Here is a 21,364-nt window from a genome sequence, read left to right as displayed (position 1 = left end):
GCTTCGGTGGGATTCCGGGGCTCTAGCCATTAAGCTAACTGCTAGTTCCCATTATTATCATTTGATAACTGAAGCTGAGGTACATTGTGTCTCTGCCCTTGAGAGAAAGGTGAGGGTGAGCATATTTAAATATGTCATTTGATAACTGAAGCTGAGGTACTTTGTGTCTCTTCCTTTTTTGAGAAAGGTGAGGGTGAGCATATTTAAATATGCATGCTATTGCATCTCCTTAGATGGAAGCAGGTTATGGTCTTGTTACAATATTGAGCTCCTCTCTGGGATGCTTATTGGCAAGAGTAGATGCTGTTGATGGTGCATCTATTGTTGCTCAGCTTCAAATCCATCATGTACTTGCTCCTCTTTGTGATCAGGAAATGGATCTACAATGATTTCTACTCTCCGGACTCTATTTTCCTAGGTTTTTCTTTTGAAGTCAGCTAACAGGAGGCACCAGAAGATTAGAAGGCAGCAGGAGAGAAGACATTTTTGTTCATTATTTCTGTAGCTGGAAGGATGCTCCCAACTCTCAGTATTTGGGAACTGGCCCTGGTATGAACAGCTGTTTCAGCCTGCAGCTTCTTTTAGCAGCACCAGGACAAACTCCTCACCTAAGTCCTTTCTGTTAAAATATGTGATATAGGGGCCAGCAAATGGCATAGTGGTTATGCTACTGGATTCTCACGTGGCCAACCACAGTTCAAGTCCTAGTCGCAGGGGCTTCAAACTCACGCAGGATGCATGTGTGTGTGTGTGTTCAAGATTCTGGAAGGAGAATGGAGGAGAAGGGATTTCAGTGTGGTCATCCCCCACTGGGGGGCGGGGGGGGGAATTTTTCACTTTCCCTGTTACTTTCCCTGTCTCTCTCTCTCTGGTGAGTACACATGCCCTAAGGCAAAACTCTCATCAATCAATCAATCAATCAATCAATCAATAAATTTGAGGCATAGTCCTGTTTTATTGAGCTGCATGGCTGACACAACAGATGAGATAGGATGTGCATCTCTGGGGAAGGAGGTTACATTTCCTGGCTAGAGACAGTAGAAAACACTATTAGAAAGTCAGCCTTAATTATCTGCCCCATCCAAAGACTCACATCAAAACTCCCATCTCTTCTCCATCTGTGTGTTCCAACTCTTCACACCTCCCAGTGAGGAATCAAAGAGAGATAAGATAGATCAGGGAGAATAAATGCCTTCCTTACTTTGAGCATCCATCCTGGAGAGGCCTGAGCTAGATGAGGGAAAATATACAACTTTAAGCTGAATCCAGGTTTTTGATGTAGGGATTAAATATTTCATTTTTGAAATTGCATCTGTGTTTGCAATAAAAATGTCCCACAGAATCAAATAGCAAACTCTGAGAAGGACAGTGATTATGTCCAGGGAATGAATTTGACATAAAAAAATTAGGAAGTGTTGAATAACACAGTACAATAAAGAGTCATATCCAAAGGACTTTTAACCAAAGGAAAGAATGGACGTCTCAACTTTGAAAGACTGATTATTTTCCTTTTGGGTTTAAATAGTTTTACTATTTACAAGAAAAGTTATCCATACTCAATACAAAGGAGATTTTTATTTCAAATAAAGAAATTCAAAGGACCAGTCAGTGGTGTGGCGGTTAAGACAACTGGATCCCACATGGCCAACTGCATGGTTCAAGTCCCAGACTGGGCACCTTGTGCATGAAAATCCACAATCCTGAGAGATGGATGGAGAAGGGATTGTGGCATGACCATTCCCCATGAGTGGTGCTTTCTTACTTTACCCTTTCTTTCTGCAATAAAAGCACATTCTTTATGGCAAAACTTAAAAAAAAAAAAGAAAGAGAATCCTAGATGAATAAAATGGGTCTATTTAGATAATATAGCAAATTATAAAACAGGACAACAATTCCAATTTCGTAATTCATATACAATAGACTGGAAAAAATTATATTGTTTATAGAAGTTATATAAAAGTAACGATACTTTTAGAGTTATTTAGTTCCTTCTTTTTATTGTTTACAAAAATTTTCAAATCACAAATATGCGAGTGTGTGTTGTAATATTTATCTTCATTTAATTAGGTTAAAATAAAACAAATTTATGGATTCAATTTTGTCTTATTCATTTTTCTTTCTTCTTTAAATTTGTACTCCATTTATTTTTCCTGAAGCTATGCTTAAGCAGTTGACATAAAAATCATATATAAGGACCAGTAGATATCATGGAAGTTAAGGTGCTGGACATTCTCACGTGACCAACCACAGTTCCAATTTTAGACTCGGTGGCTTGCTTTCTCTATGACTGAATAAATAAAACTAGAATAAACACACACACACGCACACACACACACACACACACACACACACACATATATATATATATATAAATACTTCAGTATGTACGTATATGTAAAAACCTATACATAATATATGTTAAATGTATATAATTAAATATAAAACAACTTACATATATCTGTATCTCTCTGTATATGTATATGCCTTTATAACAGCAAGCAGAATTCTTATAAAGTGTATCTTTTTTCTTTTTTGAGAAATTTTTTCTTTAGGGTGTGTGCACTCATGGGAAAGAAAGAGAGAGACAAAGAGAAAGAAAGTGAGAAATCACTCCCCCGAGGTGCCAATTCCTTCTCCTTCATTCTCCTCTTTGGATTTTACACACACATGTACACACACCCAGCATGAGTTTCAAGTTCCTGAGTCCGGGACTCAAACCAAGGCTGACTGTGTGGGAATCCAGTGCCTTAACCACTACATGATCTGCTGGCCCCTAAAGTGTATCTTGATACGTAGATTATATCACACACAGCTGCCATTTGGGACAAAAATACTAAAGTTGATATGAACAAACCCAGTACAGTTGAATATTCTTTAGTATCACTTTCATTTTTAACACTTTGTACTAATAAACATTATCTTTTAGGATGTGCTTTAAGTATAATACTTATTGTTAATGGCAGGGAGCATAGGCAATTATAAATTCACTGACATATACATATTCCTTTCACAACTATTATTTTAAGTAAATTTAAAAAATTATATAAGTTGGACCTCATAATACTTATTATACTATTACATTATTTTAAATGAATAAAATGGTATTGCCTATGATGAGCATGATTCTCATGTTTAAGCTTTATCTGCTATGTGAGGATATTTGAAAGTAAAAATGAATAAAATAATATATTATAAGCATTTCATAAATAGATTTAAGAATATGCCAGTGCATAAAGAAAGTAAATTTAAAGACGGATATTAATATATAAGACTTGAATTGTCTTTTTAAAATTGCCCTATACTAGCAATTATCCTTTCTAAAATAACATCCCAAATAAATTGTTCCCTGCAGATATATGGTTAGCAAACAGTGAATATATTTATATTTATTTATTTATTTAAAAATAATTATTTATTTAATTTTATTTTTTATTATTATTTTTTAATTTGCCGCAAGACATGCATGTTCACTAGAGAGAAACAGAAGAGAGAAGGAGAGAAGGTGAGAAAGCAAGTCACCAGGTCTAGGACTGGAACCACTATCAGATGTGGGAGTCGAATGTCTTAATAACCACACCACCTGCTGGCCCCATAACAGATATATTTAGAATTTCTGAATTTAAATGCTTTGTTTGTTAGGCAAATGCATATATTAAATATTTGCATATACTTTCAGCTATTATCATTAGTATCAAGAAATGAAAAGATGAGAGATATGCACTGAACATCAACAATATGCTAAGTACTTTAAAGCTGTGTCAGTTTATTTTCTTATTTAATTTTATCCAAATCTCATCAGCCTTTTTCACAAGCCACCTGCTTCCATATTATTAAATTCATACTACTAATAGTTTGTAGCACTTTATAGTAGGAAATGAATGGTTTGAAACCTAAATGGAACCCCAAAGTGCTTATTCAACTAGAATTCAGAAATTGCGTTGAACATTGAAATTTCAGGGTTATAATGAGTATGTTAATCAGAAACATTACCTCTTTTTTTTTTTTTTGAGGGTTTTTGCTATAGGGCATGTGTGCTCACCAGAAAGACAGAGAGAGACAGAGAGACAGAAAGCGAGAAATCACCTCCTGGGGGGATGGCCATGCCACAATCCCTTTTCCTCCATTCTCCTCTCGGGATCTTGGGCACACACTCACATGTGTCAGCGTAAATTTAAGCCACCGGGTCCAGGACTCGAACCTCGATTGACTACATGGGGATCCAGCAACATAACCATTACATCAATTGCTGGTCCCAACTTCATTTGAATGGTAAGTCTTTCCTTATCACAAATGTGATACCTTGCAAATAACAGACACATAAGCTTGCCTGCCATTGATAATGGATAAAGCATAATGGAGAAAAGGAAGGATGTAATCTATGGAAGGGTAGAATTAAATTATGTACAAGGTTTCGTAGGGAATTAGAGAAGTCTTGGTTTTGATTCAGAAGTGGCTCAAGAATATCTATGGGTGGCACAAGAGTGCAGGTGACCCTGAGACCACTAGCTTTCATGGAAATGAACTCTAGGGGTCAGTTAAGTCCAAACAAGGCATGAGATGTCAGAGGGTGCCTTACATCTGGGGGTGGGAGAAGAAATATGAGTAAATGGCTATGGAAGGTAATTAAAATCCACTTTGAGAAAGTGCCAATGAGCTTTGCTTTTTGTTGTGATCGTTACAGAAAAGAATTCTAAATAAGCATGTGGGTCAGTCTCCTTCTCAAAGGCAGAACACATGATGCCTGGAGTAATCCAGGAATGAGGTTTTTGATTCAGTCAGTAACAAAATCTGCAGAATCTACCAAAGTCAGTGCCACTTGAAGGCTGGTAAGTGAACATGGTTTTATGGAGAGAAAGCAATTAGACATGGAAGAGGGTGGGAAACCAATCAGGGTGTTGGGTCAACCAAGGAAAAGTAAAGAGGTGAATACTCACAGGGTGTCTGCAGGGGAGAGTGCCTGAGTGAAGGCCCAGGACCTAAAAGCAGGAGGTGAACAGTTGACCGCAGGTCACTGGCTTCCACATGGTTGACCTGGGATGTGAGAGCATGTGACAGGTTGGCACCCAGGAAGAGTGGGCCTGTAATATTAAACGGGTGTGTGCTCACCTGGGAGACCTGAATCCCTGGCCATTGAGCACTTAAGACAAGAGAAGATGTCAGTCTCTCCTCCTTATCTACAAAAAGTGTCAAGAGGTGGCTGGTGTCACGGGCTGAACTAAATGTTCACTTGTAGTCACAGAGGGTCTCATCCTTGGTTTTTATGACAACCGTGGTTCCTGGCCTCTTTTACCACAAATCAATCATGAGGCAAGGGAGTGCAATATGGAGCTCCAGGGCTCATTACCTGCTGATTCCTTTTGGTGCTATATTTCCGCACATGCAACCAAAGTGGTACATGTTGTTTTGTGAAAATAAATAAAGGAGATTTTTATTGTCTCCCTGCCCCTGAGAAAGGATACTTACATATCCTTTCTTTGATGCATACACATTTTGAACAGTAATGAAATTTTAAAATCAGTAAAATAAAATATTTTTCCAACTTCCCATAGTAGAAAGTTACCTTGACAACTTTGATGAAAAATCAGTTGCTGTATTTTTGGCCTCTAATTTTCACTTTCAGAAATAATGAAGGATTCTATCATTAACCTCTATAGACTTACAAGAAGAGAATGACCTACTACAAGTAAGTGTATTTTAACCCAAATGGCTTGTTAGGTACAGCAGAGCCACTCTAAGTCCTACGCAGAAACAGACTGGTTTTTGAAGCTGTTACCTTTCAGGGTCAAGTTTACCAAAATTCTTTTAGTCAAAGTTACACTAAAACCTTCCTAATATTGCTGAGTTGTACATTTTTTAGAGCCAAACTGCTAATGAGCTACTTAAAGGTTGTACCTCACTGAAATTTTATTTTGCATTTCTTTAATATAATGCTTGAAACTTTGGAGAACAAGTATCTGCTCCCATGTGGAGAACTGTAGATCATCCAGGTCTTTTCTCTGCCTAGGCAGTTCCCTGGGTTGTCCTCTTCCCCATCATTCAGCAGTTATTGGAAATAATCTATAGACAATCTGGTAGAAATCAGCCTTCAATTAATTCATTTTTTAATACATTCAATCACTGTATATCATTACAGTTTGAAAAATAAATTTTCCTAGCATGAACATACTGCAATATTAGTCTAATTAAAGATATTATCATAACATTATCATTAATAGATAATTTTTTTTTTATTTTTTCTTTTCTTAAATGTTTTGTCTCTTTCTTTTTCTCATTGATTCTCTTCTTCTCACTCTCCATTTCCCACCTACTTCACACACTGTCTCTAGTATCCACAATTAATCTCCATGCTTTTATATCTTCTAGTCTTTCAGTTTCTGACATAGAGTACAGAGATTTGGTATCTATTAAGTGGGGACATACAATGTCTCCCTTCCATAGTCTGACTTGCTTTACTTAGCAGTAAGTCCTCCGTATTCATCCACTTTCCATCAGCCTTCGTTTTTTATTTTGTTGTTGTCGTTTGTCTTTTTGAGAGGTTTTTGCTATAGGGCACGTACGCTTGCCTGAAAGACAGAGAGAGACAGAAAGACAGAAAGTGAGAAATCACCTCCCCCCCACCCTCGGAGGGATGGCCGTGCCACAATGCCTTCTCCTCCATTCTCCTCTTGGGATCGTGCGCACGCACACATACGCGTCTGGCATGAGTTTAAGCCACCATGTCCGGGACTCCATCCTCAGTCAACTACATAGGAGTCCAGTGATATAGCCATTATGCTAACTTCTGGTCCCCCATCAGCCTTCATTTGGTTATGCTCATCAGGATTTCTTCATCTAAAAATCAGATAAATATTAACCATCACCTTCTCTCTATATAGCTTGATTTTTCTCTTTATCTCTTTAATCCAACTGGCATTATGTTGTGAATAGTCTAAGTATATCTTTTTCAATATAACCAATATTCTAGCCACATTTATTAAATAACTTAATCCCTGCCCCCCACCCCCGCTTTTTCTTTTTTTGGAGAGGTTTTTGCTATAGGGCTCGTGCACTCACCAGACAGACAGAGACAGAGAGACAGAAAGCGAGAAATCGCCCCCCGTGGGGATGGCCATGTTGCAATCCCTTCTCCTCCATTCTCCTCTCGGGATCTTGGGCACGCATGCACACGTGCCCGGCGTGAGTTTTAAGCCACCGGGTCCGGGACTCGAACCGCAGTCGACTACATGGGAGTCCAGCGACATAGCCATTATGCTAACTGCTGTTCCCAATCCCTCCCCTTTTTGATGCTGACTTGTTGTAAATAAAGTATCATTCTAAAGTAAGGTGAGTGTATAAAGTGAGGCATGACAAAACAATAATGAAGAGACTGTATACATTTTTTTCTGTTCAGATTGTCTCTTTGCTATGGGTACTTAGCACTATATTATTGTAGGATTTTCTGAAAATTCTTATTTTTCCCTATTTTCTTATTTCCATATGTATCTATATTTGTCAGGACAAACCTTTCAGATATAATAAATATGATTTAAGAAGAATTGCCCTCTTAGAACAGTTGATCTTTCTGAATTGAAATAGTGCATGGTACTTTTTAAAAGTTTATTTATTTCTTCTATAATTGAGAGAGAGTAACAAAGACAGAGAGAGAGAGAGGAGGAGAAAGAGAGAGTGAGCAAACAACAGACACAAGAGCTCTAACAGAGTCCTGATACCATGATCAGCACCCAGCCTCAGCCAGTCCCCGATTATGGGCACGCATGTGCTTGGTACATAAAGGTCTCTGTACTTGACCTAGAACTTTCCTATGCAGGTCAACCTCACCGAATGTCCCATTTTACTGCCTCATACAGCTTTGTATACTTATTTTGGTTATTATTATTGATTATTATTGGTTATTATTTTATAAATTTCAGTTGAATGAAATTTCATAATAGTTTCTTTCTATGTCTTATTGAGATTATTCATTTCATTTCTTTTGTAAGAAATTACTTTATATGTTTTACATTAGTTAATTATTTTTTTCCATGTAGCAAACTATGAATTATTTATATCTGGGTATTTTGAAGCAACATTAAATTCAACTCCCAGCCTCAGCTAGATGTAGATCATGGATACATGTGTACATGTGCCCAGCACACCCAGGAAAGTCTCTGGACATGAACTGGGAACCTTCCCATGTAGGTCAGCCTTAGTGTCATGTTTTACTGCTGCACCACGTTCTGGTCCATGACTGCATATACTTCTTTCTTGTAGAACTCTTCTGGATTATAAGTAGTTGTATATATTATAGTTTTGTATTATATCACTCTTCTAAAAAGACACCAGATAATCAATTAGTTATTTTTTCCTCACACTATATGTGATGATTATTTAACTCTTTTGCAGTATTGTTTGTTATATAGTGCAGCATCTGCAAGTAAAATTTGGGAAAACCAGTTTATCAGCACATTCACACAAAAGACTTGAACATTTGTATCTCATCCTGAGAATACAAGGAATGCAAAGACAAAGTTTTATAATTCATAGTAGTAATAGAGTTAAGTGGACAAAGATATATAGCCATATCTATAAGATTTTAAAAGATATTTTTTATTTTCATTTTCAACACTATTGCTGAATAAATGCTTTTACAACATCTACTGATGTAATATCGTTAAATTTTAGGGAAAATATGAGTGCAGTGATAGGTCCATGCAGTCCCAACTACTTGGGAGGCTGAATCAGGAGGACTGTGAGTTCAAGGCCAGCCTGGGCAACATAGTGAAAAAAATTACAGGGAAAAATAGCATATTTGTTACAGAGCTCACTAGCTGCTCTCCTGAGAATAATCCTTGAAGGGGAAGTGAGAGATTGAGTGAACCAGAGAGAGAAAGAGATACCAATGCTTACAATCAACTACACTGATAAGGTTGCCCAAATTAATAAAAAAAAAATCCTAAATTCCATCAAAAGAAAAGAAGCAAAATAAACTAGTTGACATTAAGCACTGGGGAGTTTTATATAAAAATGATTTCTAATAAATGAGATATAGTATGATTCCCAGAAAAATTAAACATTGTGAGATTGGAAATTCCTTCCAATTTTGCAATACAGTTTCAATATCATTTCAATTAAAATACAAATCAGTTATTTCTTGGTACTTGACAACAAGTTATTAGTTAATTAATTAATTAATTAATTAATTTATATATTATTATTATTATTATTTATACATTAAATGGCTATACACATTTGAACTGTGAAGAGACTTTACCCAGCATGATATACACCTCAGTCCAGCCCAGTTGAGACTACCATACACAAGTTTTAATTTCATCTGTATTTTTCTATGTGCTTGTTCTTCATGAGATTATTTTAAATTGTAAATAAATACGGACTTTAATACTCCAAAATAGGATAAAATAAGTCATTAAATAAATTATGTTTACGTGATGGAATGTTATGTAGCTATTGCAATTAGATTTTGGAAATATATTTAGTATTAATAAAAACCTTTTATATACATAAACTCTTTCTCATCTTCACACCTAAACATGTTAACAGATTTTATTTCCAGATGTCCTGTACAGAGGTGGCTTTCTTCTTCGTTTATCTAGTGTTAATCAATTACTTGTTTGCAGTGAACATAAGTAATGCATTGAAATGAGTTGATGATGAACCAGAAAAAGAAAATAAAGTATATTGAAGATACAACAAGCTTTGCAGAACTCTTAGTAAAATGGATTAACATTCTTAAAAAAGAGGAAGAAGACAATCCTGCCACAAATTTTATAAAGGTTATATTGTAGATGTTGCAAATGATAATAAGATTATTTTATGATCAACTTTATGTCGAAATACTTTAAAAATTAGATCAGTTGTAAGCAAAAAATTAATTTGTGAAAACTACCAGTACAACATGTAATGAGAAAAGTTTATTGTATCAGACACATAATACCTGAAAAGTCCAAATAAGTGAAAAATAGCCCTCATACTTGGATTAAATACTCAGCATTTCAAAAATATCAATACTTTCTAAAAATTTATATAAAAATGAATAAAAGGCATGATTTGCATCCTGGGCCTGGTGGCTTGAGCAACACATTGGGTACATGTATCTGTGTGTCCCAAATCCCAAACAGAGGGAGAAGTGAAGAAGATATTGTGGTGTGACTATAACCCATGGAGGAGTGTTTTCTGTCTTCTCTATCTCCTCCCCCCCCTCCCTGCTGTGAGCATATATGCCTTCTTGCACACACACACACACAAAGTCTTTCTTAGAAATATGCTTCAGCTCATGAGAAAACTGTTTGCAAGAAGAAAGAGAACAATTTGAAAAAAAAATCACTTTAATACATTTAGATGTATATGAAATAAAGTTATCCTAAGTTAAAACCGTGTCTCATGCCCATGAACAGACAAATCAATGGAATAAATAATAATCCCAGAAATACACACAATTCCTCTATCCTTTACAGGATCAAGGCGATGCATTATTAAGGTATATAGCCTTTCCTGAAAACCCAAGATAAAGCGACGCATGTAACAGCAGTTTTGTTCTTGGGTAGGTCTGAGTCCAGCAGTGGCAAGTCCCTGGTGGTGGTTCATCCAGGGAAGGGAGGTAACTGTTTGGTGTGACTATAACCCATGGAGGAGTGTGATATCATGAAACAACCGTCTTCCTTTCATCTGGTAGCTCTGTCATTCTTGTCCTTGTGGCTTAGCTAAAAATAAAAAGAAGAAAAAGGGGAATATTGGTGATAGTTTGTAATCTGTTCTTTTTTTATTTATTTTATTTTATTTCATTTGGGAGAGGTTTTCGCTATAGGGCGCTTGCACTCGCTAGACAGACAGAGAGAGACATAGAGACAGAAAGTGAGAAATCAACCCCCTGGGGGATGGTCACACGCAATCCCTTCTCCTCCATTCTCCTCTTGGGATCTTGGGCATGCACGCACACATGCCCGGCATGAGTTTTAAGCCACTGGGTCCGGGACACGAACCGCGGTCGACTACGTGGGAGTCCAGTGACATAGCCATTACGCTAACTGCTGGTTCCCTGTAATCTGTTCTTTAAGTCTGCTTTTTGGCTAGTGATGGTTGCATGCAGACCCCTCTTCCCACACATACAAAAATAATGGAACCTGTCTGCACAGGAGATATTTCAAGAAGTCTTTTAGCTACTGCATGCAGCTCAGTATCAGGACTTCTGTGTGGCACTCTGCTACCCAATCAGACCCAAATCTGGCTTCTTTAAGTCAGGTAATCCATGGAATAACAAACAGATCATCTGTCAGTCTCTTAAATTCAGTGTAAAATACCGAAGTAAGATGAAGGTAACTGCTATCAAAACGTATGTCCAGGGACCAGCAGTTAGTGTAATGGCTATGTCGCTGGACTCCCATGTAGTCGACCACGGTTCGAGTCCCAGACCCAGTGGCTTAAAACTCATGCCTGGCACATGGATGTGCGTGCCCAAGATCCTGAGAGGAGAATGGAGGAGAAGGGATTGCTGTGTGGCCATCCCCCCTTGGGGGTGATTTCTCGTGTTCTGTCTCTCTTTCTGGTGAGTACATGCGCCCTATAGCAAAAACCTCTCAAAAAAAAAAAAAAAAAAAAAAAAAAAAAAAAAAAAAAAAAAAAAAAAAAAAAAAAGACAAAAAAGTATATCCAAAACAGGGAAAATAAGAAGTATAGCACCAGGACACACTTCTACTGAACAGGAATATAACACAAAGAAACCTGCTTGGGCGATGCAATGAGCTCTGAGGTAGACCCTTGTTCAACTTCTTGAGGAATTCCCTTCTTTATTACACTTTACTGTTCCAGGTCCGCCAGAGGAATCTCCCCCTGCACCCTGCATTGCCTCTAGTAGGCAACACCAAGGTGGAAGCTGCAGATTCACACCTCATTTGGGACAACACTGGGCAACCTGCCCCCTCAAGTGCTGTTTCTCATCTTGGCCCGTGGTTGCTTTCAGGAATTAGTATCTTGCTGGCTGACTGTCAAGGACTGCAACTTCCTTTGCAAAAAATTTCTTCAAAAACTTGGTAGATTTTATATTCCAAAAGTTAAAAGTAACTTCAGTCACTATATAGTATTGTCAGAATCCTTAAATGTATAAAATTCTCTTTTTCATTTTCGTTATGGATCTAGAACTGTTACTTGCAAAATCCTATTTTATCCCATCTCTGCTTTCAAATTGGCTAAACTTTGCCTGTTTAATCCTGGCTTACTATCTCGCAAAATAGTTAAAAATGGCATAACCAAAAATGCAAAATGATTTTTTTCCTTTTTTTTTGAAAAGCTTTATTTTGTTATTTTATTCATTTATTTTTTAAAATTTTGCATGAGGGCATGTGTGTTTGCTGGAGAGAGTGGAAGAGAAAGGGAAAATGAAAGAAACAGAAAATGAGAAAGCACACTTATAAGGATGGCTACACTGCAATCCCTTCTCCTCCATTTCTCCTCTTGGGATTTTCGGCATACATGCATATATGCCCAGTATGTTTTTCAAAACACCAGTTCCTGGACTTGAACCATGCAGTTGGCCATGTGGGATCCAGCCACCTAAACCATCATGACACTGGCTGACCCTTAAAATTATTTTGCTACATAATTCTCCAGAGCTGAGAGCTCAGTAAAGAATAATTCTACCTTCCAAGGTATTGCAGGCTATAGTTAAAAAGCAAACAAAAAGCAATGGGTCTGGAAGTAATACATAAGCTTTGAAGGTTTTTTTTTTTGAATTATTTAATTTTATTAATTATTATTATTATTTTTAAAATTTGATCAGAGAGAAAGAGAGAGAGGGAAAGTGAGAAGACAATCATCCAGGTCTGGGACTTGAACCAGGGTTGATCATGTGGGAATCTAGCAGCTTAATCACCATACTCCCTGCTAGCCTAAACATAAACTTTAAAACAAAATAAAAACAAGAGGCCAGCATATGGTGTAGTGGTTATGTCGCTGGGATCTCACATGGCCAACAGTGGTTCAAGTTCTGGACCTGGTGACTGGAAATCATGCCAGCACATGCATGAGTGTGTGCCCAAGATCAATGGAGAAGAATGGAGGAGGAGGGATTGTGGTGTAGTCATCCATCCGGAGCATGATTTCTCACTTTCCTTCTTTCTCGTGGTCTCGGTGGGCACACGCACCCTAAGGCAAAAACCCCTAAAAAACAATTAAATAAAAAACACAACTATTGTATGATGATCCAAGTAATCAATTTTTCTATACTAAAATTTTGTCTATTTCTGATATCAAAACCCAAACAATGCCATATATTATAGATTGTTTTGATGACAGTATGACACTTTTGGATATTAATTTCTGCGTTACTGGCACAAGATAATAGACAATACAGAATAATATACAGGCAGTCCGTTGAGAGCAGGAGGTGCTTTTAACCCTGGGATAATCATCTTTGGAGATAGTGGGCTCCCTCACCACCATTTCTGCGTTTCAGAGACGGTGGCAAGGAAGAGGAACATGAGTATCTTTCCTATGTAGCATGATCCAGAGGTCTCACACATCACTTCTGTCCACATGCTGCTGATCAGGACTTGACTCAAGGGCCATCTAGACCTATAGACTCTGCCTAGCAAAAACCCATGAGTTCTTGCACAGCATTAAAAAAGAGGGGGGATGGGGCCATTAGGTCGTGTGGTGGTTAAGGGTATTGGACTTTCACATGGTTGACCATGATTCAAGACTCGAACCTGGCAGCTTGCTTTCTCACTTTGTTTCTCTCCTCTCTCTCCCTCTCTGGTAAAATTAAAATAAGTAAACACATAAATAAAGTTAAATAAAATAATTATTTTTATAAGGGGGGGAGACATTGGGACATAGTTGTTAAGGCACTAGACTCCCATAGAGCCAATCATGGTTCAAGTCCAGGGCCTGGTGGTTTGAGATTCATGCTGGGTACAAATCTCCTCTTCAGGAGGAGAGATACAGGTACAGGTAAGTGCACACAGAGTCAAAATCATGTGACAACTGGTAGAAATGTTTATAATTCTCTTCATAGAAAGAAGGTTAATATCCATACACATAAAAGGTTCTCACATAGACAAATAAACACAGGAATGGGCAGCTTAAAGAGAAAAGAGTCTCTAAAACATAAACAGAAAGTATCTTTTTACTATCCAGTCTGCTATGATTAAAGTGTTCCATTTCACAGTGTGTTTTCCAGAGGTAAGAAAAACATGTGTTCATTCATCATTAGTGGAATTGTGGGACTATTTATTCTCTTTCTAGGGCATTTTCCAAGTATTGTTAATAACACTTCTTCTTGATCTAACAAATACACCTCCAGAGAATTATCCTACTGATACATTTGACATGTTAAAAAGTAGCAAATTAGCCAGACTTGCATATTGAAACAAAATATAGGAAACAATATGTGTTCTAGGATACCACAGGCACACACCCAGTTTTTCTCTTTTTCCTCAGGGGTCCCTCTTTTCCATCTCACAGAGGTATAACGATTGTTACATCTCTGTTAATTATTTCGTATTCTCTCCACCATAAAATGTTAGGGGAGAATAAAACCAGTCCTTGGACTTCTTATCTTGTATCCTCCCTCTCCTGACTTTGAGGTTCTCACAGCTTAAATTGTATCCAATGCAGAGGAGTCCCAAAACAGTATCAACAACCTATATCTCAAAACTGGAGATAGTAATTTTGAATTCCAAGCATTTGTTTTACTATTATAATGCAGGAGTGTTTATTCTAAATATACAACAAAGTATAGCCTGTGAGTTTCGGAGTCAAATTTCAGAAAGTTTTGGCTTATTAAAGTCTAACACACACAATGCTATGAAGAAAATAGATCAAGGGACCAGCACTTGGTGTAATGGCTATGTCGCTGCACTCCCATGTAGTCGACCACGGTGGTTCGAATCTTGGCACTGATGGCTTAAACTCACGCTGGGTGCACGTGCATGTGTGCCCAAGATCCCAAGAGGAGAATGGAGAAGGGATTGCAGCATAGTAATCCCCCCTGGGAGTGATTTCTCACTTTCTATCTCTCTGTCTCTGGTGAGTGCATGCATCCTATAGCAAAAACATCTCAAAAAAAAAAAAAAGATCAAATAATTAAAAAACATAGTGGGGGTCCAGCATATGGCATAGCATTTACATTGCTGGACTCCTAGATGGCCAACCACAGTTTGAGTCCTAAACCCAGTGGCTTAAAACTCACACCAGGCACATGTTCATATGTCCCCAAGATCCTGAGAGGAAAATGGAAAAGAAGGGATTGTGGTGTGGCCATCCCCCGGCAAGGAGTGATTTCTCATTTTCCCTCTCAGTGTCTGTCTCTTTCTCCCTCTAGTGAGTGCATGTACCCTAAGGCAAAAATCCTCTTAAAATAACAATAGTAGTAACCATTGAACAGAGTTGTAACATGAATAGAATAATGTTACTTCTCAAATTAAAATGGAACACTGGGTTAGACATCTTCCAAGTTTTATTTCAGCTGGAAAATAATAAGTTATGTTTTGTCACTATGTTTAATGAAGTAAAAATAAGATCATCCTTTTATTTATTTTATTTTTTCTATTGTCAGAGGACACATGCTCTCATCAGAGTGAGAGCAAAATGGGGAAAAAGAGTCAGAGAGGGAGAAAATGCAAACACCTCGCTCCTGGTGCACGGGCACACTGGAATCCTTTCCTCCATTTCTTCACCCAGTCAGAATTTGGGGCCTACTCGGATACATGTCACAATGAGATCAGGACTGACCACACGGAATCTGGCTAGCCCAAAGACTGGCTTAGAAGGCCTTACCCCCCATAGAAAAATATATTCAGTATGTATTTTAAAAATATTTTCTCCACTTCCTAATGCCAGAATCCATAATCCTTAAGGAATTCCAGCACCTAAAAACAATGTCTGGTATGTACTAGGGATGATATTTATGATCAAAACCAAACTTATGCTTATTATAATTCATGCATCTACCCATCTTAATCACAAAGTCAGTCCCTAATAAGCTGTAGGATTGCTAAACAGGTTGGTGGAGCTACTTCAGGGAGTGGAATGAGTACATTGTTTGGTGGGGTTAGGGTAGTCTGGAGGGAGTGAGCATTTGAAAGAGAAGAGTAGAAATGTGGTGGGAGGTCGGGATACTCAGGGAAGCTGATTGGCAGAATAGAGCCTTTTAAAAGCTTTTGCTTTTCATTGCTATGAAAATGTAAGAATACTATGTACAATATCTTACAATGTGTTCAGATTAGACATGTGCTGATGACCTAAATCACATGCATCTCCTGAGTAATAAAATCCGACAAAAGTTGCAAATTTCATTAGTGCAAGAGGCAGACTAATTTCACCAGAAATTAAAGACACACACAGATAGAGCATGCTTCTCTGTGTATCCAGTGCTGTTATGACCCACCGTCAACTTTAGAATCTTCCTTTTGTATTGTTGCCTTGAACGCCTCTGCCGTTAGAAGTTTCTAGAAAAATACTTTATGCTTAATTCCTTTTTAATTTGAGGGGATATCATCATTTTTAACTAGTGACACCATCTATAAGGAACAGGTATTTGCCTTATTTCAATATCCCTAAAGATTGAGTTTGAACACAACAGCCACATTTGTGAACAAAAATGATGTATTAGGCAACATGATGGCAAATAGTCCCTACATACCAGGTTGCAGATTTAAAACAAATTGACTGCTCACTGATAAATTCCTGGAATTGAAGAAGGGGTCAGTGCACATAAAAACACTAGCATAACCTTAACTATAGAGATATGAATGGTTTTTCACAGCTACAATTATTTCATAATGTGCAGAAGGTTTTATCAGGCTAAACAGACCATATGGTGAAATGAATCCTTAAATTGAAAAACAGAAAGGCATTTTTAAAGTGTCAGAGAGGAGATAAAGTCATCCACACATTTCTGTATAGAGAAGATGCAGGGATGAAAAATTTGAAAGGTGAAAATATAGCGTGGTAAAACACGCACATGCTCACACAATTCAGGCCTCTCTGATGATACAATTTGAAATGTAAAAATGTACTCACCTTTAGGCCTCTAAGGATTTATGGCATAAGAGCATTAGAGAAATAGGATTTCTGTGATCATTTAAAAGTTATGTCTAATTATGCTTAGTATTTTGCTCACAGTATGACTTCTTTAGAAAATGGTTTGCTTGATTGACAAATAAACAAGAAAAAATAATTATTACTATTAAACAATATTAGTTACCAAAGCATGTTTCAGTCTTGACTGATTTTGGAATAAAAAAAATGTAAAAGTTGTATGAAGATGTCAGTAAGGTGAAATCTAAAAGGAGCTCAACATTGTGAGTTCCTTGAATTCCTTTTAAGCAGAAATGAACTTAAATATGAAGAGCTGAATGAATTTATTTGTGGTGTTGCCCTTACTCCTCAAATAAACAACTTTACCTGACAGTGAAAGAGACAGGTGTTTGTCAATCTTTTGTTTATTAGGAAATAAAAGACCAGGGAGCCCCAAGTGCATGAAAAATAGGGGACAGACTTGAACATGGCATCTGCTCTTCTCTAATGTAATTTCTTCAGCTTAATTGCTTTCCAACAGCAATCCCTGCATTTTTCAGAAGCCTTCTGTCCGATATTTAGCTACAGAAGTTTCTCCCAGATCTCTTTATTGGTGCCAAAAAGCAGGACATTTAAATTATATGGCCATATATAACATTTTGTATTTAAGATTTTATGTATTTGTCTAACTCTAATATATTAATTATCCCAGGGTAATGGGGAAAGACCCAGAAACATCTGAATATGAATCAAATGTTAATTCTATGATTTTATATGAATCTTTATTAAATATATAAACAAAATACTATTATGAAACTAATTATACATTTCATCCTGATTTTTGTCATTTAAAGTTTTGTTATAATACAAGGGCTGATTCCCTTTACAGAGTTGAGAAACTGTGAAATCACAGTAAAAGTATGGTTATTTAGAATCAAAACATGTGTTCCCATAATTAATTCTGATGAAGAAATATATAGGGGCTTTATTTCTAATTCTTTCTGCAAAGACAGTAAAAATGTTAGATTAGAAAACAGCACGTCTATGGGCACATAAGAATTTAAATTAAAATCACGTTTCACATTTAGAAGTGTCTAGGATCTTTTCAGAATTTAAATTTCTATAAACAATCAAATCATTGTAGAGTTTTCTCTTAGTCTTCTTTTTTCCTGCCCTAGATTTGATTTCTGAGTCAATTCAGCTATATTCTGGATCATGCCTGTCCATTTCAAAATGTCAGAAAACAAAAGCTCAAGATCCGTGCTTCAAATTTTCCCTGATTTCAGGAACATATGTATGCAGTTATATTGGTTAGTTGACATTCCATTTTCCAATATTTTGATTTTAAGAACAAATATCTGCATTCCGTGATGTAGAATGAGTAACATGGCAATTTATTTAGTCTCTAGTAATATATATATGTGTGTGTGTGTGTATATATATATATATATATATATCAACATTCCATCCTGTGTGTATGTGCTTGTGTGTTTGTGTGCTTCTTTATCAATTCATCTCTCAATAAACACAAGTTTGTTTCCAGATGGTGGCTCTTCTAAATAGTGCTACAATGAATCTGGGGGTGCAGGTATCTTTATGAGGAAGTGCTTTCTGGATGAATCTAAACGACATTATGTAAGTGAAATAAACACACAGAAAGGAAAAATCTGCAGGATCTCCCTTACGTGTGGAATCTAAACCAACCAACCATACAAAAATCCATTAAACTCTAACACATAGAAACAAAGAGTAGAATGCGGTTACCAGCGTCAGGGGCTGGGGGAACTAGAAGACATTGCTTAAAGGTATATTCTTACAGTTATGCAGCATGAATAAATTATAGAGTTCTACTGCATGCTATGAGAACTAGTTAGGAAAATTGTTTTGTACCCTGGAAATTTGCTGAGAGTAGATTTTAGGTACTTTTGTCATACCAAAACAGATAACTATTTGAGATGATGAATATGTTAGTTTGCTTGACTACAGTATCCATTTTGTTCTAACATCAAACCATTGTGTTATACAGCTTAAATCCATACAATGAAGAGTGTTAATTGAACACTTGTAAAGCTAGGAAACATAAACAAACTCATAATTATGAAATTTGGAAAGATTAAAATAGAAAACTGTAGCTTTGTATCAGGGTCTTAAAAATTTAATAAAAAATGTGTATTATGGAAAAGCCTCATGGATATAAAATTTTTGTGTTGAAATATATTCACATTTTAATTCCATTTGTACATGAGCTTCTGAGTTTCCCTCACATATGTTGAAATATCTTCAATAGGCAGCTGATTGTTTAGATACAATAATTCATTGTGATCATCAAAAATGGCTCATCCAACCCTTCTGACTTGAATTTCTCTACCTCTGAATTGATTGTTTATTTGTTAGAGGTTATATTCAGGCATGATTATGAAATTATTGTATTATTATCTCATTTTTGCAATTGCTACTGATTTATAATCCTGGATAGTTAAAACATAAACATAATTGTTCTCTATATGGAATTAAAAACTATGAAATCAGACAAACCTGGTTTCAAATCCCAGTTCTATTGTTTGCTACAGGTGTATTCTTAACTATCTTCTCAAAATCTTATTCTCATGGTCTTAAAGTGGGATAATACCATTGCATAGGAAAGATGCACATGAACCCCTTCTTTGAGCTTGGTATAAAACATATCTATAGATATCAGTGATGGTGGTTGTGATGCCACCATCTATGGTAATGATCATAGAAAAGAATACTACATTTTTTACTCTATTTTATTTTATCTTTAACTTCCTCTACCACTTCATAGTAGAAAAAGGAAAGCATTTGTTTTTAAAATATTTGAGTCTTTATTTTACAGTGGTGTAGGTGAGAAGTCTTGGACAGATCTACTAATCCTCATGATCCTCTGTTTCTCACCTTGAGAAACTATTCTTAGTTGAAACTACTGGTCGTTTAAGGAGACGTGCTGAAAATTGCACAAACTGCAGCAAGTAAAAGTGCATTATGAACTGTAAATTTCCCAAGATTCTCAATTGCTTATTTTTATCCCAAATGTCTCATTAGACTCAGGTGTTCTCATTAACCATGACATGCCATCATCACCTGAGAAGTTGTTAATATGTACATTTTTCATTTCCAAGAAATGGGTTATGAAAAAGAATGGTATGACCAATATATCTTATAGGGAAAAAAGGATGACCAAAAAAAAAAAAAAAAAAAAAAAAGCAAAATATACAGGAAACAAGAAATGGCAAATTATTTGTTGACAATAACACATATTTGATGTATTTGATTGAGCCAATATACAATGTATTCTGAATGGGAAATCTCATTTTGTATGCTGTAATGATATATAGTGAATGGATGTAAATATATCAATTTAAATAAATAAATAAATAAAAATTAAAAAAAAAACACCTCAAATAACTTAATGCTGGTGACCAAGAAACCACACTTTTAGAATGTATAAAATACATTTAGAATGTATAAAATAGAAAACAACCTGAAAGTATAAGGGGAAACAACAGTTCAACAGTACCTAGGAAGAAATGTCTAAGACTGGTAGATCATGAGATTGAATTATGATAACTAATGACTAATCTGAAGCTGGTAATTATCTCCTATACAGTTGGTTTTTCCTATTGGAATTAAAACTTAGGATCTTGGTAAATCGAGAGTAACTTGGTTTCAAGGTAAGTTGTCTCTACTTGTCATTATTGGTGGAAAAACATTAGTCAGGCATATTTAATATCAAATCATTTTTCAAAAACCTCTTATTAAGTTATTTAATGAGTATTTCATGTTGGTTCCTTATGTTCATTTTCAAGTTCTAAGATGGAAACATTTTACTGTAAATTTGCCCAGTAGTATAGTTAAGAGCAGCAGTCAGATTAGGCTCTGGTGGCACAGGCTGGAGTGAGACTGCCTCATGATGCTGGAGGCCATGTGGAAAGCTCCAGGTTCGTGTTCCAGGTGTGCCTTGACAGTGAACTCATTACTCATGTCTTGGTGACTAAAGTTAGAGGTAGGATTGCAGTGTGGAGACCCAATTGGGGGACTCTCTCTCTCTCTCTCTTTGTCTCTCAATATCTAATTATCATGAAGGAAAATAATTAATTTTAAAAAATAGTAGTCAAATTCCCAATTAAATCGTTCTAAGAATGGGGAGGTAAAATATTATAAGCGTGCTTATGATATTTGAAATAAAAAAATCTATATTTTAAAAATGAATTATGAAACAGTACCTTTAAAAATCAACACAAGTATACCTCGTTTGATTAGGGTTTCTGTTTTCTTCCTTTTTTTTTTTTGAGAGTATTTTTTTTTTTTTTTTTTTTTTTTTTTTATAGAGCAT

This window comes from Tupaia chinensis, unplaced genomic scaffold, assembly GCF_000334495.1.
Source record: "Tupaia chinensis unplaced genomic scaffold, TupChi_1.0 Scaffold000052_1, whole genome shotgun sequence".
NCBI classification, from domain to species: domain Eukaryota; kingdom Metazoa; phylum Chordata; class Mammalia; order Scandentia; family Tupaiidae; genus Tupaia; species Tupaia belangeri.
The sequence above is the reverse complement of the archived record's forward strand: the minus strand, read 5'-3'. Positions refer to the sequence as shown.